The following is a 23,997-nucleotide window of genomic DNA, read 5'->3' on the forward strand; positions in this document are numbered from 1 at the left end:
CTAGCCCAAGTTTGAGGAGGAAAGATTAGGAATTGAATTAGGATATGTTGAGTTTGAGAGGTTGGTTAGGTATCCAGGGACATATATCAAGTAGAGCATTGAATAAACTAGTCTCAAATTGTGGAGATGCATCTGGCCTAAAGACATACATTTGGGCTTTGTTGGCATGTAGATAGATGGTATTTAAAGAGATTTATGTATATCTTCATGTAGATAGATGGTATTTAAAGAGATTCTGTGTGTCTGACAGCTGCTCTTTCCCCAAGATTGGTTTCACCTTGTTTTAGCTTAGGTCCAAGAAGTGAGAGTTCTCCCTTCTTTCATCCCTTCCATCTCTCTGCCCTTCCCCAATGACTCTGCGCTTCTCCAGGGGATAGGTCGATCCATCCACATCTCAGGTCCCTTGTGCTTTGTGTTTATTCCTTTGCCTCTACTCAGCTTCCCCTGTGAAATGACTGCCATACTTGTTTGGGATTTTGGTTCAAGCCACAGCAGGGGCGGGGGGGGGGGGGGCGCGTGGGGAGGGGGCGGAGTAGAGTTAGGTGTTAATCAGCACCCTCATCACAAGTGCAAGTTTATTTACTTTTTATATTCTGGGGGAAATTTTAGATAGGATACATGAGAATTGCCATTTGCCTTCAAGCAGTGTGTGCTTTAGTGGGGGAAGTTGGTGCTTACTCATGAGAAACCACAATGTATTCAGAAGAAAAGAATGAGACAATGAGTGGAAGGAGGGGTTACCGAGAAATCAATTATTCCTATTTGATCATCACATTCCAGATTAAATGTTATATCATCAGCAAAGTCCTCATTAATTCCCCATAAGAATGATCAAGGGAGCCATGGTGCTCCAGAAAAAGGAATCTTATTTTTGTAAAAATCACATACCTCCTTTGTAAGAAAAATATAAAAAAATGAAAATAAACAAAGAAAAAGAAAAACTTCATGACCAGAGATAACCATGAGACTGTCCTTTGGGTATTTTTTCTTTGTACATATTTGTCTTATAAAAAATGAGGTCATGCCCAGCTGGTATGGCTCAGTTGGTTGGATGTCATCCCATGTACCATGAGGCCACTGGTATGATTTCCGGTCAGGGCACATAACCCAGTTGTTGGCTTCATTCCTGGTAGTGGGCGTGCAGGAGGTAGCGAATCAATGTTTCTCTCTCATCGATGTTTCTCTCTCTCTCTCCCTCTCCCTTTCTCTCTAAGAAAAAATCAATAAAAACATATTTTTTAAAGTGAAGTCATACTATACTTCTTTGTAGCCTCTTTTCTCATGAGACAACAGAGCTGGAGAGTTTTCCATGTCTCTAATCATTTGGCTACCTTCCAGTTATGAATATTATGGCTTTATCATGATGGCAAGATTGTGGCTGGTGTCTTCAGCATCCAGAACAATGATGAGTGACAGGATATTCTCAAAGCCACAGAATATTAGAGTTACAGCTCCCTCCGGCATCATCTAGTTAACTTCCTGTTTTGCAGATGAGAAAGTTGAAGCTGAACATGTTAAGTAGACTGATAGGTCAGATGGCCAGAAAGCTGCAGAACCAGAATTGAAACCCAGTGCCTGAACTCCAAGCCCAGGGTTCTTTCAGTACAACATCCGGATTCCGAGTCAGCCCAACATCTGTGCAGTCAAAGAAGAGGGTACACTGTGCGGGAGGAGTCAGAGGAGAAGATAACACCAGAGGTGACTGTGGTTCTTTTGGAACTTTCAGTTTTCCTTCAAACCCTGGGACCCCAGAGTCTCAGAGAGAGGTAAAGTTGCAGTGTGAGGAATGGAGAAGGGGCAGATTGAGGAAAGGAACTCAGGAGCTCAGGTTTGCAAAAGCTACAGTTGTACAATAGCTCAGCTCTAGCCAACGCCCTGAGGGGTGCAAAAAAAGACCTAGAAGAGTCTCAATTCTCGTTTCACATTATTACTGAAGGGCCCCCATTGCTTAGCTCTGAGCCCTGGTAAGCCTATTCTATGCACATTTCAACTTTGCTCATGGTCATGGGTGATTTTCAGTTTTGACTTTGACAACCCAGAATGTTCTTGGCTTCCTGGAATCACTCGCCACGCCTCCTTGCTGTGGAGAGAGGAGAGGGGTCATCTGGAAGCTGCGTAAAACCTTCCCATGGCCTCGGGGTAAAAAGTTCACGTCCCTCTGTGAGGCATGGGAGACTCTCCACAACCCGGGCTTTGCCCACCTGGCTCGACTCCACCATTTTGTTTTCAGCAACATCGAACTTCCTGTAGGTCCCCTCACAAAGGCCTTCTAGTTTTTCACCCATTTCCTGCTTTCTAGAATGCACTTCCTCACCTTTTACCCTGGTTAGTCTCACTTAGCTGAATTTGGTGTCCTCCCCTCTCTATTTAAATAACTCGAAAATTCCATCATCTGTGATGGTTATAGAAATAGTCTTGGCAGTTTTCAGTCAAATGATCGAACTTGGTCTTAAATCTTATGCTCCCATTAGGATCAGTGTTGCTTCACCCAGTGGCAGGTTCTGAATCACTGGGCACCCGCTAACCAACGCAGCACTAATGAAGCAAGGAGCATCAGTTCCCCAAACTTAGGGTCCAGAGAGAACCCCATAGATGGGTTTTCCCAGCTGCAGGTGATCTGGATGGCATTGATGGTTTTCTCTAGTACTGCACTTAGGAGATTGCCTTAAATATTGGCCGTGGCAAAATGGTGGGTAAGAAATTGCACGTTCATCGAAAGGCGGCAGCCTGATAGAAGTGCATAAACATGGTACTCATCTCCAAATTAAATTACCATATGTACACGGTTGGGCTTGTCATTTATGTACTTGTGTATTTATATACCCATCATCCTTAATCACCTACAAGAATGAATGAGTACATTTAAGAACAAATGTTTGCAACATTAAGCTAACGGGTAATTGAAAATTTCCTCTTGGAGGAGAAAGCTGAAAGACAACCAGACAAGACAAAAGCTTTTAAAGCAACAGCAAGTCTCGCTAACATCATATAGTTTGATTTTAGCTCAACTGAAAGGAAATTCCTGGTGAGATGGTCTCCACATTATCCTCTTTAAAGCATGCCAGACCCAGCATGGGGAGACAGCTCAGTTTATCAGAGAGAGCACTGGGTTTTGCATCAGGAAACTTGAGGCCAGTTCCTTGCTTAGCCATTTCTGGGTGTGTGCTTATAAGAAATTCTTGTAACTTCTCCAAGTGTGTTTCCTCATGTTTCATCTGGCAACCTTGCCACTAGATTTGAAAATCACAAAATGCATAATCTTACTTGGAGTTTCTAATTAAATCTTATTTACACCAAAGTTATTTTCCATACAAAAATCAGGGTCATAGAGTCCAGAAATAGTACTGTACCTACTGTTGCTACTATTACAATGACCACTACTAATAGTAGTGGGTATTTATTGAGAGTTTATTACATGCCTGAATTGTTACAGCATTTTACATGAATTCATCATGTTTGCTGCATGAAATCCTTATGAAGTAGCTAGTATTGTTTTTTTCTTCTTTGTAGACAAGGAATTGGAGACTCAGAGATGTTAACTTGCCTTAGATCATACAGCTAGTAATTGAAAGACTGGGATTTAAATTCAAGCTTGGACTCCATAATTTAAACATTTGCCATCATCTTCTATTCCCTGTCTGATAATAATAGTAAAATTAGCTTACAGTTGGACAGTGCTTTGTTCTTTCATGGAGATAATCTCTTTTTATCCTTAGAGCTGGTCCTGTGAAATAGTGGTTATTATTCCTATTGCACAGATGTGAAACTTGGGTCAAAGAGATTAAGGGATTTGCCCAGAGTCACCCTGCTCTGGAATAGTAAAATCACATGGTTGTCCCACTTTGGCGGGGACTAATAATTTCTCCCACCTGTTTCTGGCTCTTCTCTGCTTTTGTTGGCACCTCTCCAATGATTATTCCTTCTAAGAGAACCCCAATTGAGTCCTTGTATTTTCAATTTGCTTGGAGCACTCTCTTTTCTATCATTCTCTGTGATACTCTATCTATGACGCATGAGACTAATTGTTTCTACAAGTTATCACAGGATTCTGTAGAGCTTAGAATGAGCTACCATGGATTTCTAGCCCAGATGTTACTGGCATTTAAGGAAATCACTTGGGAGGACTACTCAAGGTGAATTCGACCTCTGATGCCAAGGTCATCTGCTCCCCTGTTGCTGAGCCCACCACTTATCCATACTTCTTCTGAAGGCAATACAAGGCCATCCTTAAACAGAGCATCCATTATGCCATTGCTGCCTGCAGATTTTAGACATGCACCCCGCTTTCTGTTGTCTGTGATGTTGAATGCTCCATAACGTGGTTGTGATTAAGCTGTCCAACCCTGCAGCCTGTTGCCTGTCAGTCATGTCACTTTTTTCTAGGCTGTCCTAGCACCATGTCCTTAGGGTGCTTCTTCAACCAGAACGCTCCTCTCCTTACCCTTGGCTTAGCTAACATAGTTTCAGCCTAGACATGACCTTCCCCACAAAACCTTCCTTCACTCCCTACGCCACACCTCTGCTCTCCTGTGCTCTCCCATCTCTTACAGTATCTTTTAAAAAGACTCTCTCCTCATCTATCATTTATTACATTGTCTTGAGTCGGCCTGTTAAGTTGTCCATCTCCTGCAATGAGCTCTTTGAGAGTAACGCTTTTGGGTATGCCGTGCACATAATAGGTGCTCAATAAATAGCTGTTGATTAAATGCTTACTTTTATCTCTGAAGTCACCAAATCGTTTGAGGGGATGTCCTTATTGCTGTCCCTACCTTCTAGACTGTGAGTTTCCTGAGGGCAGACATTCTGCCTTATTCAACACTGTATCCTCAGTGGCTGGAGGAGACAGTAAATGAGGAACTGACCAGAATTTCAGATCCTCTAACTCTGACTTCTGCCTGCCCAGCCTACCCCACCTCCTCTGAAATGCATTCCTCTACACAACTGCTCCCTTCTGTTTTCTCTTTATTGCAATGGCTTCATCTATGATCTGATCTGCAAATTTGAGCATTTGCTTATATTATTTGCTCTCACTTTTCCTGTGCTGTATGTGTTCATATCCCTCTCCTGCTAATGCAAATGTAATGTGAGCATAAATGGGATTTTACTTTTTGTATCATTATAACTCTGCAACCTTCTTTTTAATATTTTAAAAATTATATATTTATCCAGGAAAAATGTCTATATTTGATAAGCTCTTAAAAATGTGCTAATAAGCCCGGCCAGTGTGGCTTGGTCTTTGAGCGTTGACCTATGAACCAGGAAGTCATGATTCAATTTCTGGTCAGGACACATGCACAGGTTGTGGGCTCGCTCCCCAGGGTAGGGCATACAGGAGGCAACCGGTCAATGATTCTCTCTCATCATTGATGTTTCTATCTCTCTCTCCCTCTTCCTTCCTCTCTAAAACCAGTAAAATATATATATTTTTAAAATATGCTAATGGATAGGTGCTTTACATATAGATCACATTGATCTTCACAGTAATCATAAGAAGTAGGCAGGGGGGATGAGGACACATTTGTAATACCTTAACTAATAAAAAATAAATAAATAAAATAAAAGAAGTAGGCACTGGGGAAATCAAGGCTAAGTAAGGCTGCGTCTTGTCCAGATGGTGAGTGTTAGAGTAGCATTTAAACACCGAGACCGTGTTTTCAACCTTTCCTGTATCGTGGACAATTCAGAAAAGCAGAGAAGCAATAAAAATAATATAAAACCACCCATAATTCCAATTCACTACTAGAGGTCATCACTGCTAGCATTTTGGTACGTGGTTTTCCAGTCAGTTAGCCACCTCCACCATGACTCCCAATGACCCCACCTCCAGCTCGTTACCCTCTGTGTGATACCCACCCCCGGAGTGAGGGCTGGATTTAGTGACTCAGTTATAATGAACGGAATAAAGCAGAAATGACTGAATATAACTTCTGAGATTAGGTTATAAAAAGATTGTGGCTTCCATCTTGGCGCTCTCTCTCTCTCTCTCTCTCTCTCTCTCTCTCTCTCTCTCTCTCTCTCTCTCTCTCTCTCTCTCAGAGAAGCTGACTGCCATGTTGTGAACAGACCTATTGAGAAATCCACATGGTGATGTAACAGGACTCTGATCAACAGCCAGCGAAGACCTGAGACCTGGGTGAGTTTGGAAGCAGCTCCTCCCCAGTTGAGCACAATGATGCCCATTCCTCCTTCCCCCTCAGTCAACACACTGATTCTGGTTTTGTGAGAAAGAGTGACCCAGAGACACCCAGCTAAGTGGTGCCTGGATTCCTGACCCAGCATCTGTGGATAATAAATATTTGTTGTTTTAGAGTGCTAATTGAGGGAGGCAGTGTAATTTGATACATAAAAATAGGTAGATAATAAACAATTCCATATACATTTACATAAACATGGTTAATCTGTTTTACTCTTTATTACAGATCAACATTTAATTTTTGGAGTGAGACAAACTGGTAAATCATGCTTGTATTTAACAGTCTTCTTTAAAATACTTTTTAAAAAATTGTGAAATAATAGCCACATATTGAAAGTACACAAAGCTTAAATACACAGCGGAAGAATCATAAACAAAGTCCCTGATTCCAATTCCAGTATACTTTATTTTTAAATAAATCTGCAGCTTATATGTAAAAATGAGTATTTTATCTTCAAAGAGAAGATTAAAAAAGAAAGCTGAATAGATGTACCATTTTAGGGTGGTTTAGAGTCTGAATCAGTATGAAATATGGCCATACGCTTTTCTTTAACCACTGAAAGAGGAAATTCTTAGTTAAAATTAGTCATGAGGAGGGAGTCTAGGAATTGTGCCATAATAGTGGAGCACGCATAATGTGAGGGACAGAGTGGGGCCTCGGTACACAGTTGATAAATGAATAAGCAGACTTGGAATTAAAAACATGGATTTGTGCTCCCTCTCCACCTCTGGGAAGTATGTGATGTCATTGCTTAACATATGTGAGCTTTCATTTCCTCATCTCCCCCTCCCCCATGACTATAAAACTTTTTATGAAGACCCCAGAAATATTTTTTAATTTTTCAATTACGATTGACATACAATGCTATATTAGTTTCAGCTGTGCAAACCAGTGATTGGAAATTTATATAACTTATGAGGTGATCATCCTGATAATTGGAATACCCACCTGACACCTTACACAGTTATTACAGTATTTCTGCCTATATTCCCTATGCTGTACCTTACATCCCTGGGACTGGTTACTTTCCTCCTCCTTTTTAAAATGAGGACATGGTCACGAAGTTGTGAGGTTTAAAGAAAATGCCATTGTTTATAGGAGGCCATTGGTAGACCACTTTGCACATAGCAATCCCTCAGAACATCAGTTACTGTTGAACAATAATTCTGATTTCAGGACACTGTCAAATAGTGATTTATCACTATGTAAACTTAAGTAAGCATATACCTTTTAAAACATAATAACTTTCATATTAACTATTTCATAATAACTATTTCATATTAATAAATGTGCATAATAAAGTAATTTTTAAAAATATTTTTTAAAGTACAAAGAAGAAAGCATACTAGAAAATACTTAACAAAAGCAAAAATTTTCTTAATTTTACTTGAACATAACCAAAGAAAAACCAACTGCAGTGAAACTGAAGGAGTTGCTGAAATTTAGATTATGTCCTCTTCTCCATTGCCAGTGATAGTATTTTTATCAAATATCTAAGTGAGATCAAGTAAAAATTTAATGAAATCACATAATTTGGAGTTATTTTTTTCTTTTTAACTCACATCTTTCAATTTTTTAGGTCGTACTGATTAGCCTTCTACTATAAACACCAAGTGGTTCATACTCCGATACTTTCTCCTGTCTCCTTTCTTTGGCCTCCTAATCGTTGTTATTATTTTTATAATTTTAAACTTAAAATGATTGATAATGTGTTCTTTTCAGCAATCAAATGTTTGCTGTTGTGCTGTTAATTTACACTTATTTAAATGGTTTTAACCCTCATCTCTAGTTCTTTTAACATAACTTCTTCACTCAAGAGGGTGTGTGTATGTGTGTTAGTTGTGCTCGCAATAAATTAATCTTGTCATTGGATTAGTCTCCCAGTATACTTTCCAAACAGGCTCATATAGTACCAGGATTCTCTCATGTTTGAGAATGTCTTCAGTTTTAACATTCTTGAGTTACATTTTCCTTTATTTGAGCTTTGTGGGCATGACTGTTTCTATTGGAAAAATATCAGCGTGGAGAAATCTGGGGCCAGCGTGATCCCAGCGCACTCCCTTTTTTTGCCTGGATGAAGTCATTCTCTGTAGTTAAAGTGGAGCAGGATATGTTCGGTGCCCCCATGTAAATTATATTCTTCTAGTTTACTAATTTTTATGTTTTGCAGATTTACTATTTTTCTAAATATATACAAGCCCTGATTAATTACATCTCTGAAGCACTCTTCCATTGGTTGGGCACCCTCCTTAGGAAACAGAAGTGGTCTTTCTGTAAGCTGACTTTGAAGTCCTTATGTCATCATCTCTAATTGGTTTGTTCCGTTGATCTCTTCCTTTGCATTTACTGTGACGTCTAAAGCCCCTTCCTTTTATCATTGTTGGAATTTTTAGCCTGCCTAGTCTGTTCTTCCCTGGCTTACATTTATTTCTTTGAATCTGTAAGGATGTTGCTCTGCCCCTCAATTGTTTCCTTAACCTGGCAATCTTCCTTTTGATCCCAGCCTATTGCTTCATCATCTTGTTTTTGGGTCTTGTATAAACGACTCCATACTGAGCTTTTTATTGCTCTTTTGCAGATTGTATGTCCTCTCCCTTTTGTGTTCTAGAAGGTTTGCATAGTTGAAATGCCATTGCCCCGCTTTTTTCTCATGTTAGCGTGGAGAGCCCTGCCCAGACCTCTTAGCTCTGGTTCAATGTGGGAAAGACATTAGTTTCTTTTTTGGCTTTGTCTTTGATGAGGTGGACTTGTCTTGTTGCTCCTAGTTCAATTGATCAGGGCAGATGGATCTTTGTGAACACTCTTCTGGATCCTAAGGATCCAGGGCGTGCGTGGGAGAAGAGCTCAGCTCTAGTTGCTAGTTGACCCCGCATGGGCTTTCTTCTAAGATCCCACAAAGTATCCTGTAGAGCCCACCCCGCAGCCATTCATTCCACTATCTCAGCTCAAAACAATGCAAAAGATTGGTCCCCGGGTGATCTTTGACCTTTCTGCCAGAGTCCTCTGTGCCTCACCCGTATTCTATGTTCTCTGCAACTGCCATGACACTCCTTTAACGTCATTTGCCATTTTGTGTCATTCCCTTGCTCAAAATCCTCCGAAGACTCCCATCTTACTTACTCAAGGCCAGGGTCAGCCAGGGCTTCCTGGTCCCTCTGTGTGATGGTCCCTTGGCTCGCCCATCTGCAGCCACACTGGCTTCCTTGCTGACCCCCAAATGCGCCATGCCCACATCATCCTCAGGACTTTCCATGGGCTCTGGGCTGCCCGGTAAAGATTTCTTCTGATCCCACACTGCTGAGTGTCTGGGACCTTGCCAGCTTTTCAGGTCCAATTTGGAAAAGAAAGCACAGGTCCCCTCTTTTAGGAGCTCTCACCTGGGGGGTCCTGCCAGTCCCAACCTGCCATCCTCATCTGACACTTAGTGACAAGGCATGAGGCCCCCTTTTAATGAGTCCCCTTCCCTCCTTTTCCCCTCCCATGAAATCTTTACTTGATTTCAGGAGACAGGAAGCAGTCTGTTTTGGATCTATTATGTAGTTTCTCTGTCTGGGACCAATATTTACACTTTGGGAGATTAAAAAACAAACCTTTTCTCTTCTGTTAATATTTCTCTTCCCTGAATCATCTGATGCTCTAGGTCTAACCACCAGAATGGGAGAAGGTCAGGGAAAGACTAGAAATATCAGGAAATACTGGGAGGCCTCTCTAATTAATACATAAGAATATCACCTCCCAAGTGAACATCCAATGCATACCAGAGACGCAGTATATTAACTGTAATTTCTCAACACCCTGCAAAATCAGTACTACTACATATTCCCATTTCACCGATGGGAAACCTGAGGCCCAGCGAAACCTGAGAAAACCTTGTAGGTGTCTTGCCATCAGGTATGTGAGCAGATTTTATTTAACGCTTGAGTAGGAAAGCAGGAGAGAAGTATACTTACATGCAGAGGACTGGAAGGACCTGCTGTGACAGACACGCCACAGAGGTTCCTGCTTGAGGCTCCGAAAAGTCCCAGGTTTTGGATGGATGTGTTTTCTGCACCTGGCTGAGCGGCTGGCTGGAGAGAGCTAACCTGGTCTCCCTTTGGCTCGCTTGCATGCTCACATTTCTCTTGTGGGATGTGGCGGAAGCAGCATGGACATGGCTGGGAGCAGCCTGGTTCTCATCTTGGTTCCGCACCGAAGCTCAGAACCCCAGTTTCCTTAGCTGGAGTGTGTGGGTAACTGTGCCTTGTTGACAGAGCTTGGGGAGGCTTTAATGGGAAAATGTTGGGGAGCAAAAAGCATATTTGCCCCTCTCCATAGAAGACCAGATACACAGAAATGTTCATAGGAAGGCATTACTCATCAGTGAACCCTTTTTGCACATTCTACCACCATGTGTAAGCAGAACAAGCCTCTGGACATGAAACAATGGGTTGTTTCCGATGATCAACATGAACCCAGGCTTCATCTTCTTCCAGCACACTAAAGGCCACAAGATGATTTAGTAGCTCCTATAGAGCTTAAAGAAGAAAAGGACAGGACCCAGGGATGTTGCCTACAGGGTCCAATGAGCATTCACATTTGCAGGAAACAATGCTATCACTGGTGATGCAAAGGAGACAAAATAAATTATCTACAAACCCTCCTGGAAAGAGTTCTTTAGGACAGCTACAAACTGAGCGGTGAGAGCTCACATCTAGATGGTGACCAGAGAGAAGGCAATGAGCAGTGATACAATTAAAAAAGAGTTGAGCTAAAATGTCACAATGATGGTTACAAAACTGAATGAAAGCCTGAAATTCATTCAGGAAACATAGTTTTTATGGTATATAAAATGGTGTCATAACAATGATCTAGAACCCCACACGTCAAATAATTATTAAAGACTGAGATGGGGTGTAGAGAAGAAAACTAAAGTGCTAAACTCATTGTCTTACAAAGGACCTATGATTTTTGTCTTGGTAAGGCGTTTATAGATTTTAGTTTTCTTTAGGCATACCTGTACTTGATATTTTTCTAACACAAGCATTTATTTGATCAATAAACAGTGAAAGGTAAAAAAGATAGCCACAAAAGAAATAAAATACCCTAAGATGAATTTTATCTGAAATTTTGAATATCTACATGGGTTTTAGTCTCTAAGAAGCCATCTTTTTATTTATTTGTTCACTTCTGTGGGAAAATGACACAGAGGTAGGCTGGGATGGAAGTAGAACTCTACCCTAGTTATTGTGAGATCTGGCTGTCCTGCATTTTCCTGGTATAAAAGGGGAAGGAAAGAAAGTCATGAGGGGTGGGCTCAAGTTTCTCCATGGTTTTACAAAGCTGGGAGGATGTTATGATCTTCATGTGACCCAGAACTGCCCCATGGAATTTAGGGTTCACTTGTAATAGTGGAGTGGGGGGGGGGAAGGGACGACAGTGTGTGTGTGTGTGTGTGTGTGTGTGTGATCCCAGAAATATCACTTGACTTCTTTTGGCCTCTGCTTTCTCATCTGGAAATTGTGGGTAATGGGCTTTTCTCAAAGGTCCCTTAGAGGTTCAAACACATCAGGTGCACAAAGCATCTAACCTAGCAAGAGAAACAGTAGGCGCTTAATTGATGCTGCACCTTTACCTTCTCAGCACTGTTAGGTTTCTGTCGATCTAAACTTTAAGGGGAAAATGTGCTGCCTCTGGGCTTATTATCTGAAAAATTCCTCATGTGTCTCTGAAAATGAGAGGAGGGGGCTACCAAAGAGACAGAGGATGATATTCAAGGTGGAGATGCTAGGATCTCACTCTGTGCATTGCCCTGACAATCACTATAATTGGCAGTTTCTCCTCCTGTTGGCATAACAATCCCTAATATCCTATGAAATACATTCGGAGAGAAATCCTTATATCTCCAATGAGGAGAGCTATTGCTATTTGATTTAGTAACTGTAACTCAGAACTTTCTTTCTCCAGAAGAGAAAAGTTGCTTGCAGTTGTCCATTTTGAACATAGAATGGTGAGAAAGTCAGCCTATTTATAGCTACCTCCTCATTTGGTTGCATAAGATAAGCACTTCTTGGGAAGGTGGTACTTCCCTAACTCAGGCTCTTCTAGCCCAGAAAGGGAAACTTTGGATGAATCATTGACCAAAGCTTGGCCAATCTTGATCTTTCAAAACCCAGTCTGGTATCACAGTCTTTAGGAAATCTCAAATCTTCCAATTCAACACGATCCCCTTATTCCTTCTAAGGGAGAAGCCAGTCTCGAGCCACATTTTCTAGACATTTGCCAGTAGGGTTCAGGGTCGGATTCTGCCAAGGAGAGGTGCCGGCATGGTTCTTTGAAGGCTGAGGAGAGGCAGGCATCCTTATTCTCAGCACCAGCTGTCAGGGGGTTGGAGTGCTGAGATGCAGATATTGCCAGTGGCTTCTTTTCATTCACCCTCCGGAGAGTTACCTAGCGCAGCATCCTTTCTGGATTCCAGGAATGGAAGCTTCCTGGATGCCTGTCCTTGAAGATTTCCCTACCACCACGACTCTAACCCATCCCACAATTGTTTAAACCTTTGATTCCCTGTATTAAGTCCCTTTTTGCTTGAAATACCTGTGGAGCCCCTGTTTCCTTCCCCAACTTGGAAACACCCAGACTGAGTTAAGCACTGTGTTCCTGACTGTCTTTTAGCACATTAGTCCCAGTATTGCCCAAATCAGTAACTCCGAGGCTGAGTCTATAGCCTGGGGAGAAAGCAGAAATTTTGACAGTTTCTTCAACTGCTGAGGGGAACCAAAAGCTCTTTACATTAAAGAAAAAAAAATCTGCAGGCAAATGAAAAGCCTGTGCAGCTAACCTCGCTATGTGTCAGGAAGTTCTTTGTAGAATGGGGACTGAAACTAATGCAATCAATAATAGTATAGTCACAGACTCTGGTGAGTCATTTCAGTATCACTGGGTTAACCACTCGGATATGCTATGACTTCTTAATGGCCCCACAAAATCATTGACCTTTTTTCTTCTTTAAAAATCTAACCAATTGATCTACCAGTGGAAAACCAATGAAGTTTCCCCACTGCCTTCCACTTGACAACCACACGCTGGTTTTGTCGACCTTGAGCGCCAGTCAGCAGCCTAAAGAAGGATGGAAAGTTCTGGCTGGGTAGCTAAGTTGGTTAGAGCTTCATCCCGATATGTCAAGGTTGCAGGTGTGATCCCCAGTCAGGGCACAACCAGGAAACAACCAATGAAAGCATAAATAAGTAGAAAAACAAATCAACGTTCCTCCCTCCCTCCCTCCTCACTCCTTCCCTCCTCCCTTCCTCCCTCCTCTCTTCCTCCTCCCTCCCTCCCTCCTTCCCTCCCTCCCTCCTTTCTTTTATCTCTCTCAAAACAATAAAAAAAAAAGGAAGGGTGGAAGGAATTTGGTAGAAGGTGACCCCCAGATTGCTTTGGAACAGAGGTGCTCCTTTCAGCTCCCCTTGCCCTTATATCTATGCCACATCATTTTGGAGACCTCCAGACGAAAATGACATGTGTCAATCATCTTCTGATAAAATACCACTTATACCCTAAACCAGGGGCTGGCAAAGTTTTTGTAAAGAAGTAGATATTGTTGGCTTTGTGGAGCATACAGTCTCTGTCCTGACTAAGACACTTTGCCATAGAGAAAGTAGCCATAGATCTATGCAAATAAATGAATGTGGCTGTATTGCAATAAAACTTTAATCAGAGGGTAAGATAGATTTGTTTCCGGGGCTGCTGTTTGCCAGCCCCTGCTCTAAACTAACTCAGCGTGGTGAACTACTTCTCCTAACCTGAAGAGTACTCTTCCCTCATCCAACTTTGTTCCTTGACTTTAGGAATTGGCTTTGACAAAAGGCACAGCTAGTGTATGTGTTTCAAAATCCTTGGACAACTTGTGTACAGATGGAGGAGAAAATAAGCATTTATTCAACCCTACCGCTAAGCATTATTTGTGCATTCCGATACACGGGTGAAGCAGGAATTATGATGCTCATGGAAGAGGAAACTGAGGCACAGGGAGGTTAAATCATTGCCTGCAATCACAGAGCTGAAAGTGGTGGACACAGGATTTGAACAGAGCTCTGTCTGGCTACTTCTCACAGGTCTCATAATGGCTAGTATAAGGCAGTTAGGCTTCCTCTGTGGCCCCACACAGTGACTCAAAAAGTAGAGCTTATGCCCTTGCTGGTTTGGCTCAATGGATAGAGCATTGGCCTGTGGACTGAAGGGTCCCGGATTTGATTCTAGTCAAGAGCACTTGCCCGAGTTTGTGGGCTTGATCCCCAGTATGGGGCGTGCAGGAGGCAGCCGATCAACGATTTTCTCTCATCATTGATATTTCTATCTTTCTCTCCCTCTCTCTTTCTCTCTGAAATCAATAATATATATATATATATATGTTTTAGAGAGAGAGAAAGAAAAATAGAGTTTGGTCAATACAAACACAATTCTTGAATATACAAACCTACTTAAGAACTAGGGCTCACATAGAATATTTTGTTCTTTTCTTTTTCCACCCCATCTTAACCACTCTTAATTGTACAGTTCAATTTAGTGTTAAGTATATTCACACTGTTGTGCAACCACCCTCTAGAATTCTTTTGGTCTTGCATAACTGAAACTGTGTACTCATTATACAATAATTCCCTATACCCACCCCCCATCCCCAACCACCATTCTACTTTCTGTTTCTGTGGATTTGACTACTCTAGGGACCTCGCAGAAGTGGAATCATACAACATGTGTCTTTTTGTGACTAGTTTATTCATTTAGCAAAATGTCCTTGGACTAATCTATGCTATAGCAAGTATAGAAGTTCCTTCCCTGTTAAGGCTGAGTAATATTGCCTTGTATGTATAGACCACACTTATCTGTTGATGGACACTTGGGTTGTTTGTGCCTTTTAGCTATTGTGAGTAATGCTGCTGCAAACATGGGTGTACAAATGCCTCTTTAAGATTCTGCTTTCCACTTTGGGGGTTGTATACCCAGTAGTGGAACTGTTGACTTGTGTGGTAATTCTATTTTTCTATCTCTGTGGAAGCCCCTGTGCTGTTGTCCACAGCAGCTGTACCATTTTGCATTCCCACTAGCAGTTCTAGATTCTCTGCATCCTCATCAACACTTTTATTTTCTGTGTGTGTGTGTGTGTGTGTGTTTAAATAGTAACCATCCTAATGAGTGTGAGGTGGTTCACCATTTCTTTTGCTAAAAGAAAAAAAAAGGAATCACACAAGTTGGCAATTTGCATTTTCCCCTTTAATTTCACAAACATACTTTTAAGTCCACAAACACTCATTTATACTGTCATTTCCAGTGGCTTCCCGGTTTCCAGCTCCATCCCTTGCTCCCTGTGCCACCCTGGCCAAGTTGCTCAGCCTCCCCCTACCTCAGGTTCCACACAGCCTACCCGGGGAGATCAGTATTTAAGAGACATCATGAGCATGTTGTGAGGATGAAGAGGGGATTGCATGGCCAGACCTGCCCTCCTTCCTGGCACATGGTCAGCAATCAATGAATATTATTGTCAATACCTTTTATTTGCCCAGTGCATCGATGGATCCAGCTAGGTAATTCCTTACGAGCCTCAAGGTTGTTCCTGATTTTTCACTTTGTAAAAGGACATGAACATCAGCTACAGAGCTGCATTCATTTCTTTTTTCCCAGGGATGGCCTGACCAAGGAGAGAACTCCGGGCTAGCAGAGACCAGGTCTACTCTTGACTTCCTCTGAGCAGCTGATGGTCACGTGAACCAGTCTCCGCTCTGCCCCGAGAATACTCCGCCCTGGCCTTGGTTTTATACAGCCCTCTCATAATTCACTGTCAGGGTATCTCACCAGCAGATCTGTGGGCCTGCAGCTTTTTGGGGGGCTCCGCGCGATGATGCGTGGCCTGGAGAAAGCTTAGTCAAATAGTTACACGGAGGAATGTGCCATTTCCTTCCCTCCTGCTCAGATTACCATCGGAGTCTTATCTGTCCCCATAAAAGCAAGTGTGGACGTGTATTAAGTTGTCAACACTAGAAAATATAAGGTCTAGAATAGCGATCCTGGGAGCTGCCCAGTGTTCTTCTGTGTAACGTCATCTGAGGCTAAGAAGGAGATTCTGCTGGAAGAGGGAGCCTGGGGGCTTTCAGAGGCTGGAAGTCTTTGAGGTTGGGTGTACTTACCTTCTCATTAACCCAGGTTTTTTGAAAAATATATTTTTATTAATTTCAGAGAGGAAGGGAGTGGGAGAGGGAGAGACAGAAATATCAGTGATGAGAGAGAAGCATCTGCCAGCTGCCTCCTGCACGTTCCCTACTGGGGATTGAGCCTGCAACCCAGGCATGCGCCCTGACCAGGATCGAACCGTGACCTCCTGGTTCCGAGGTTGATGCTCAACCACTGAGCCACACAGGCCGGGCAAACCCAGGTCATTGTTGCATGTCAGAGGACCCTCTGTGCATTGTCATCAAGGGCAGGGGGTTGCTAATCACAGGGCAGAGACCCATGCCAAGCTCCTCTGGGATAGAGACACATATCAGAGGAGCCTCTTTCTCTGAAATGAAGCCATGGGATGCGGGGGGGGGGGGGGGGGCTGAGAAGCCAGGCAGGACTGGGTTGAAATTCTGCCTCTGACACTGTAAAGGTCCGTCACTGAGCAGGTCAAAAACCTCTCTGAGCCCCAGTCTTCTTGTCTGTAAGTTAGAGTCCGCATGACCTAACATACAGGTTTCATGGAAAGGATTAAATGAGATACAATGCATATAACGTTCCAGGGGTCGGTTTGCTATGAGATAAAGAGTGACCACACCAAATTGATAAATTCCCAGCTAATGTAGAGAAACTGGATGTTTTTGAAACCTGGGTCCTCTGTCACATGGATAAACGTGTGACATGTAACAGCTTCTTTCTTTCTTTTTTCTATTACTATTGAAATTCTGACTCCTAGAAATGAAGGAGTTCACATTGGGAAGTGCCGATCCAGACCAACATCCTCACACACAAGCCTCACATGAAAGAACTCAGCCTAGCCTAAGCTTCAAGAGATTATCCTGTTTCCCCTATGGGTTTCCGTGTCATGTCAATAAACTCAGAACAGTTCATTCACCCATCCATCCATTCATTCCACCGATAATGGCTGAGGGTTGGCTGTGTTCCAGGAGCGGTGGTAGGCACCACAGCCCTACGTGGAAGGAGACCCAGTACCTGCCTTTTGGGTGATCCCTGTGGAGGGAAAAGACCTCTACACTGACCATTTCATGTCAGAAACGGACACTTGCAAGCTGAGCCGCACCACAACGGTAGAGCTGCCTGCAGGGGCGGTGGACAATGGAATTTTAGAATTGGAAGGAAACTGAGGAGCTGACCAGTGTGAAGCTTTCTGAGGCAGCCTCATTATCTCCAGTCTCAGGGAGCTCCCAGCCCACCTCCACTCCCCGCCCCAGGCAGCCTTGGACAGCTCTGACAGTTTGCAAGTCGTTCCTTGTGTGGAGCCAGTGTTTGTCTCCTGGTAACTGCTACAGCCCCGCGGAGTTAATCCTGTCCTTCTGCATGACAACCCTTCAGATGAGGAAGTCACCTTTCAGGTGACAGGCACACCAGGATAATCTTAGCCTCACATTGCACAGGGGAATTCTGGGGAGTTGTGGGACTCATCTGACTCCACGAAGAGACTCGATGTCACACTGAGGGCATGGTGAGACCGGCTCACTTTGGGTTGATTTGGATTATTGGCCTTACTAATCTCACTGGAATTTATATTTTGCAGTATCCTCACATAGACCTGGTGAGATGGCCCAGGATGATTTATTATTTCCATTTTGTTCATAAATAAAACAAGACTCTTAGAGGTGGTGTGCTCAAGGTTACCCCGGATATATCTGGTAGAACTGGGACCCAAATCCTGAGACCCCAGACACGGAGCAGATGCCACTCTGGGGTCCTCTCCCTTCCCTGCTATTTGTCCTACTTCCTGCCAGTCCTCCCCATAATGTATTTTAGGGTCTCCCTTAGATCTTTCTTCCTAAAATATTGCCTACTTTATATTACTCCCTTTATCAAAAATTCCCAGCATTTCCTCTCATGTAAAGGATATACCTCCAAGCCCTCAGAATGACATCCAGTGCTCTCAAAGTTGTCTACCTGCTGGGAGTTTCAGGGATGGTGAGGTGGATGGATGTTTTGAAGGCCCAGTTTCCATATCCCTTCCTTCCATTTGGGTCTCTGTGCTTTAGCCACCCTGGTCTTCTTTCAGTTCCTCAAAAAAGTCAGGTTCCCATGAATTTGCAAATACTGTTGCCTTCGCCTGGAGTATCATTATCCCTCATTCAATTGGCAAACTTGTGCTCATTCTTCCGTTTTTCCCTCAAACATCACTTTCTCAAGGAAGCCCTCGTTGACCCCAGGGCAGGGTATGTCCCCTGGAAATCCTCTCAATGCCTTCTAGACTTCTCCTATCGAGAAGTCATCAGAATTTGATTATATTGTAACTCTCAAGGGTCAGTGGTTGCGTCCCTTCTTCCCCAGTAGACTGTCGGCTCTGTGAGGGTGGGGGGGGAGTCTGTGTGGTGGGTCTTTCTATCCTCAGAAGCTAGCAGAGGGCCTGGCACCTCATGTTCATTCCTTAAAGGGCTGGGGAAGGTGAAAAGAAGTTTTTCTCAGTCAAATAATGAAAAGTCAACTTGCAGAAAGGCTCTGGCTTTCTGAGAAACATGCTACCGATGCAAAATTCTGAAATGAATCAGGGCGCCTGGTAATTCGATACTGACTTAAATCTAAACCAAGTAGGGAGACCTCCCACTTCACGAGTGAAGGGACAGGGGGTGCGGAGGCCTGTGGCAGAATCCCCTGTTCATAACTCAGAGGGGAGGGTTCTCTGACTCTGGGCCATCCCTGCTCACTCTCGGGTAATTTCTGTTGGATGTTGACATGATGGTGACTTCGGAGGCCTATGGCAGTGAGGGGGGGAAGGGGGAACACATTAGAGGTGAGACTCAGGCTCAGCTACTGTAGGAGCTGTGTGACCTGGGCCAACACTGAGGCTGGTAACATGGGGAGAATATTATCGTTCCGGAGCCTGCTTGTAGAGTTGTAGGCAAAACTCAAATGGGGTGGAATGAGCAGGGGTTCAAAAAATATTAACTGGCATCCAGTGCTTTTACAGTGTTGGCATCTACCGGTATTTCGGATGTTTGGACATACTGCATTTGAAGGAAGAAGTCACAGTTCCATGAATAAAGAAAATGAGTAGTTAATCTCTTGCTGATGTACGAAAAGGCTGATTTAGTTCCTGGTTCAATGGCAGAGACCTGGAGGCAGTGATTTAATTCCCTAATGGTGAACGCCTGTCTGCTTGACAAGGAACAGCCCTAGTGAGCCACACTGAATGAGGCCACTCTTCACTCTTCGAAAGAGCTTGTGGGTGACTTGCTCATTGTTAGCAGATGAGATGCTGTTGAGGAGTTTGTTTTTTTAGATTCAAACATTTTTTGAGCACCTACCACGCCAGGCACACTGTTAAGCACTTTTCACATGCTGATTTGTTTACTCCTTTCCCTGTATGGATGCTATTCCCTTTTTTCAGAACAAGGACATTCGGATGCAAAGGGGTGAAGTCACTTACCCCCTTCCCCATTCACACAACCAGTAAACAGCAGAGCTGGTACTTGCACCCAAGTCTGTCTGAAGCCAAGTCCCATTGCACTTCTAAATAAATCCCGTTCTCTCCCTAATAAAACACATTCCATGGAGAGTGAAGACCAGAAGTATAGATAGGAAAACCTACTCAAGTTTTATTTTTAATAGTGATAACTATGAATATTTATTATTGTCTGATAACTTCAAAAAAACCCATTTTTTTTTTTTGGAATGTAGAACTTTCCATTTCCTTTCATAGGAGCTGACTATTTCTGACCTCCTCTTTCTCTATTTGAAGTTGCATGAACCCCTGGGAGAGGGGCTGTTTAGCTTGGGGGGAAGGCGGGGGGCATTGGACTGGGGACCTTTTCTGGCCCTGAGTCTCTCCTTTGGGGGGTTCATGCAATATCGCTGAGCCTCATTTTTTTATGTGTGAAATGGGGACTATTATGCTGCATATTTGCCTATATTTATAGATTTTTGGAGGATCTACCAAGATAATGGTTGTAAATGTGATGCACAAGACTCCGTGTTACTTTTCTAAGGCAGAGCTACCAGGTTGCTCCTGCAGATGCTCTTGGCATGTCATTCCTGATGAGAATTGATAGTTACTTGGACATAATAGTGAAATCTCTCCTCATGTGACTTATATGCATCTTGAAGTGTTTCCATTTGTGCATATAGGAGGGTTTTCTAGTTGGAAGAGGTGCAATTCTATTTGGAGATGTGGACTCAAGGTGCCACTAAACTCAATGCATTTGCTTCCATTAGCATCGAGTGAATCCTTCATTTGAGGACAGCTTTGCTGCCCAGCCCCAATCTATTACTGCAGTCAATGGCCTTACCTGGCGAGTCTTGTCCCGGTCAGACTCCAAGCCAAGTACCGCAGGGACTAATGGTGTCACTGCCTCAGTCATTTCTATGACGACGGGAGCCTGCTTTGCGGGTTTCTGTCACTGTCAGGACCCTTGATGGAATTAGAGCCCTTAGTTCATTTCTGTTGTTGTTTATTATCTGAATAAACTCTGTCCCCAGCTCTCTTTGCCTTATCTGAGAAGACAGAGCCAGCTGTGCGTGAGTCACCGGGTCCAGTCAATTGCATTTCTACAATTTTATTAGGACGGCTGGGTGGATTAGCTTTATTAAACATGGAATAAGTTTCGTGGGTGTACATCAGAGTCTACTACAGCTCCCAGAATAATTGATAATTGTGTGTGTGTGTGTGCACGTGCGTGCGTATGTGTGCGTGCTTAGAAGCATCTATAGAAAGGGAGCCAGGAGACCTGAGTTGCTGCATCATGACTCTGCTAATCCCAAGGGTAACCTTGACTATGGCCAGAAACTTTTTGGTCTTGCTTAGTGCTATGCACAAAGTGCCGTGGAACCCAGGGGTTGTCAAGAGAGGGACAAGGGAAGTTTTCTGGGCATATTTGAAAGCTGGGCTTTGAACTATGAATTTGATTTCACCAGATAGACAGAAGCAAGGGCACGAGCTAGTCTTTACCGGGGAAGCTGACGGAACAGAGTCACGGAGGGTCAAAGTACATAATAGGTCCCAGGAATGGTGCATCTTTGACTGCGGTGAGAAAGGTGGTTGTACTGGTGGGGCCTAGAGAGGTAAGAGGTTGAGTCCAGGTCATGAGAAGCCTTGAGGACAAAGCTCAAGTGGTAGTACTGGGCATTGGGCAACTCCAAAAGCCTTGGTCACAGCAGAGACCATGGGGCTTTGTGACCGCAAGGAAAGTCACAGAATTAGGAGACTTGGAGCCTTAGCCATCAGGAGCCGTAAAACCTCGGTGTGTAGAACTTTGGCCCAGAGAGGGCACATGCCTTCTTCAAGGTCACACAGCACAACAGAAAAGATAACATTTCCCTTGGGGAAAGGAGAGGATCTTTACAACAGAAAGATGATATTTCTCCACACGCCACCTAGACGCAGCTCCCCGGGTGCTGCCACCCTTGCGCAGAGCTGCCCAGGGCTTCCTGCAGACCTCACCTGTCAGGGGCAGGCTTTGAGTAGACTTGCAAGTTGCCTGATTCACCATGCTTCACTCATCTCCAGGCAACTTACAGCCTCCTTTAAGTGAATGTAAATTATATTCAAATGAGCCAAGCCTTGACCCTTATGATAAAAACAACATGAAATTTCTGCTCTTATTTTCTCCTCCGATAAACATAAATGGCATAAGGGAGCCCTTGGGGAAAGGAGAGGGTCACAAACTCTTTTCTTCCTTCCCCTGGTCTCCGCATGGGTACCACCTGCACGGGTGCAGACCCCATCGTGAGTGACCAGCACAGCAGATCCTTGCCCTTGGAGGTCATAGCTGAGGCCGAGTTTGGGGTTACAACCCTGAGTAACTGGGCTCTTGGATACAACAATCTTTGCTGATAAGTAGGACCCAGCTTGCTGCCCAACACCACCCACCTTGTTGCATTGGGGTCTTAAAAATAGCTCTACAGGTGGACAGATTTTAAATTCCCATTTCAGAGATGAGGGTCAAAGAAGCAAGCCATTTGCCAGGGTCACGTCATGCATTTAAGGAGGAAGAGGAAACAGATGAAATGGGGAGGATGCAGGGCAGGGGGGCGGGGGGGCCTGGCTTCCTTCCGGGTGGGGGTGGCAGGTGGAGAAGGAGCCAGGGGCAGAGTAAAGGCAGCTGCTGACACTTGGCTTACCGTAGAGTCTGTCATTGAAAGTTGGAAGGGTGGGTTTCTCAGTTGATGCTGAATTATGAATAGCTAACAGAGTGAGAAGGAAAAAAGGAAGCCTGGTTTCTAATTTTATCTTCTGTGGCACTCAACCAAAAAGCCCCTCAAGGTGGCCGGAAGTTGGAAACCCTCAAGGCACGAAGCCCGGGAGCAACATGCAAAGGCCCTCAGGGCAAGGGCGGGGCACCCTGGAGATGATGCATCCTGGGGCTGTGTCTGGGTCCCTGCTCTAATTAGCTATTACGGTTGGTTTCTTCCCCCTGGCTGCTCATTTGCATAGTGTCATACCCATATGGTGTTGTTTTATTTACCTCTTCTAGGGGAATGGCTGCTTTAGAAAGAGAAGAGACCGGAATCCTTGACTTTCTGTCCCTCCTGCCCTGCCACCCTCTCGCTGTCACCCTCTCCAGCCTTTGCCCCTCTCCTGGCCTCCTGACTTATTGTATAAATGAGGACCCTGATTGAGTGATAGAATCCATTTCTTCCAGTGAATGGTTGTCGGTGGGTGTGGAGGGGTTTATAGCATCAATGTTTCCAACCAGGGTGAGTTCCAGTGTGACCTACTCCCATCTCTTCCCCGATGGAGGAACGTTTGGAAGTTTGAGAAGCGAGCCAAGGATGGTTCTGCCCATAGAACAGAGGTTTGAATTACAGGCTGCTTTGCTCTTCCTTTGGGATTTCTGGACAGCTGCTCAATTTTGCCATTTTCGGTGTGGACTTTGCAATTTACACACAGTCCCTTAATGAGCTTCAAGACAGAGTTTTCACCCTGTGTTGGGGGGTAAGAGAGAGCAAATATCTTGACCTTGCCTTGTTCTTGAAATAGTTCTGGGTGATTTAGTCACTCATTCATGTGTTCTTGGCTCCCTAGCCTCTGGTAGTCAAACACCTGAGAAGTATTAAACAACAACCAAAAAACAAACAAATGAAAAAAGACCTTTAGAGGCACAGCTAACGGAGGCTCCATCGCTCTTTAAAATGCTTTCATTCCATGTTTATTTATTAAACAAGCGTTTATTTTGGGTGCATGCTGTGCCGGGCACCGGGCACGATGCCCAGGATCCAGAGCTGGAGAAGGTCCCGTGTCTGCTTTGAATCTGCTCATAGTTTGCGAATTTCACAGCTCAGAGGTCACAGCTCCCCAAGAGCTACAGAAAAGGGTGCAGGACAGAACTTCAGGGAATTTGTGAACTCTGTCAGACACTTCATGCAAGGTTTTCTTTATATGTGGATTTTTCTGGGAAGAGGGTTCATAACTTTCATTGGATTCGTAAAGCACCCATGATCAAAAAATGCCTTAGAACCACGGTTCTGCGAGTGCAGAAGAAATTCTAGATGACCCAGCCCTGGTTGTCTACAGGTGGGAAGGCCTTTCCTCGCTCAGTCTTGGTGGGTTATCTGCATTGGAGGCTTGGTTTTTAAGTCTATCTTCTGAAAGTAGACTTCTTAAAAACTGGCTCAATGTCCTTGCCACCTGTATTCCAGC

General features: G+C 43.8%; 1 long non-coding RNA gene across 7 annotated transcripts in view; it reads left to right on the forward strand.

Moving 5' to 3' along the window:
• Positions 1 to 23,997, forward strand: part of LOC132219748 (uncharacterized) — an 801,764-nt gene that overhangs the window by 265,793 nt on the left and 511,974 nt on the right. For 2 of the 7 annotated variants that reach the window (XR_009449597.1, XR_009449596.1), the window contains one exon: positions 6,042 to 6,133. The exons of the other annotated variants lie outside the window; for them this stretch is intronic. This is a non-coding gene — a long non-coding RNA (uncharacterized LOC132219748). The remainder of the gene's footprint in view (positions 1 to 6,041; positions 6,134 to 23,997) is intronic. 7 annotated transcript variants of the gene reach the window in all.

This window comes from Myotis daubentonii, chromosome 17, assembly GCF_963259705.1.
Source record: "Myotis daubentonii chromosome 17, mMyoDau2.1, whole genome shotgun sequence".
NCBI lineage: Eukaryota > Metazoa > Chordata > Mammalia > Chiroptera > Vespertilionidae > Myotis > Myotis daubentonii.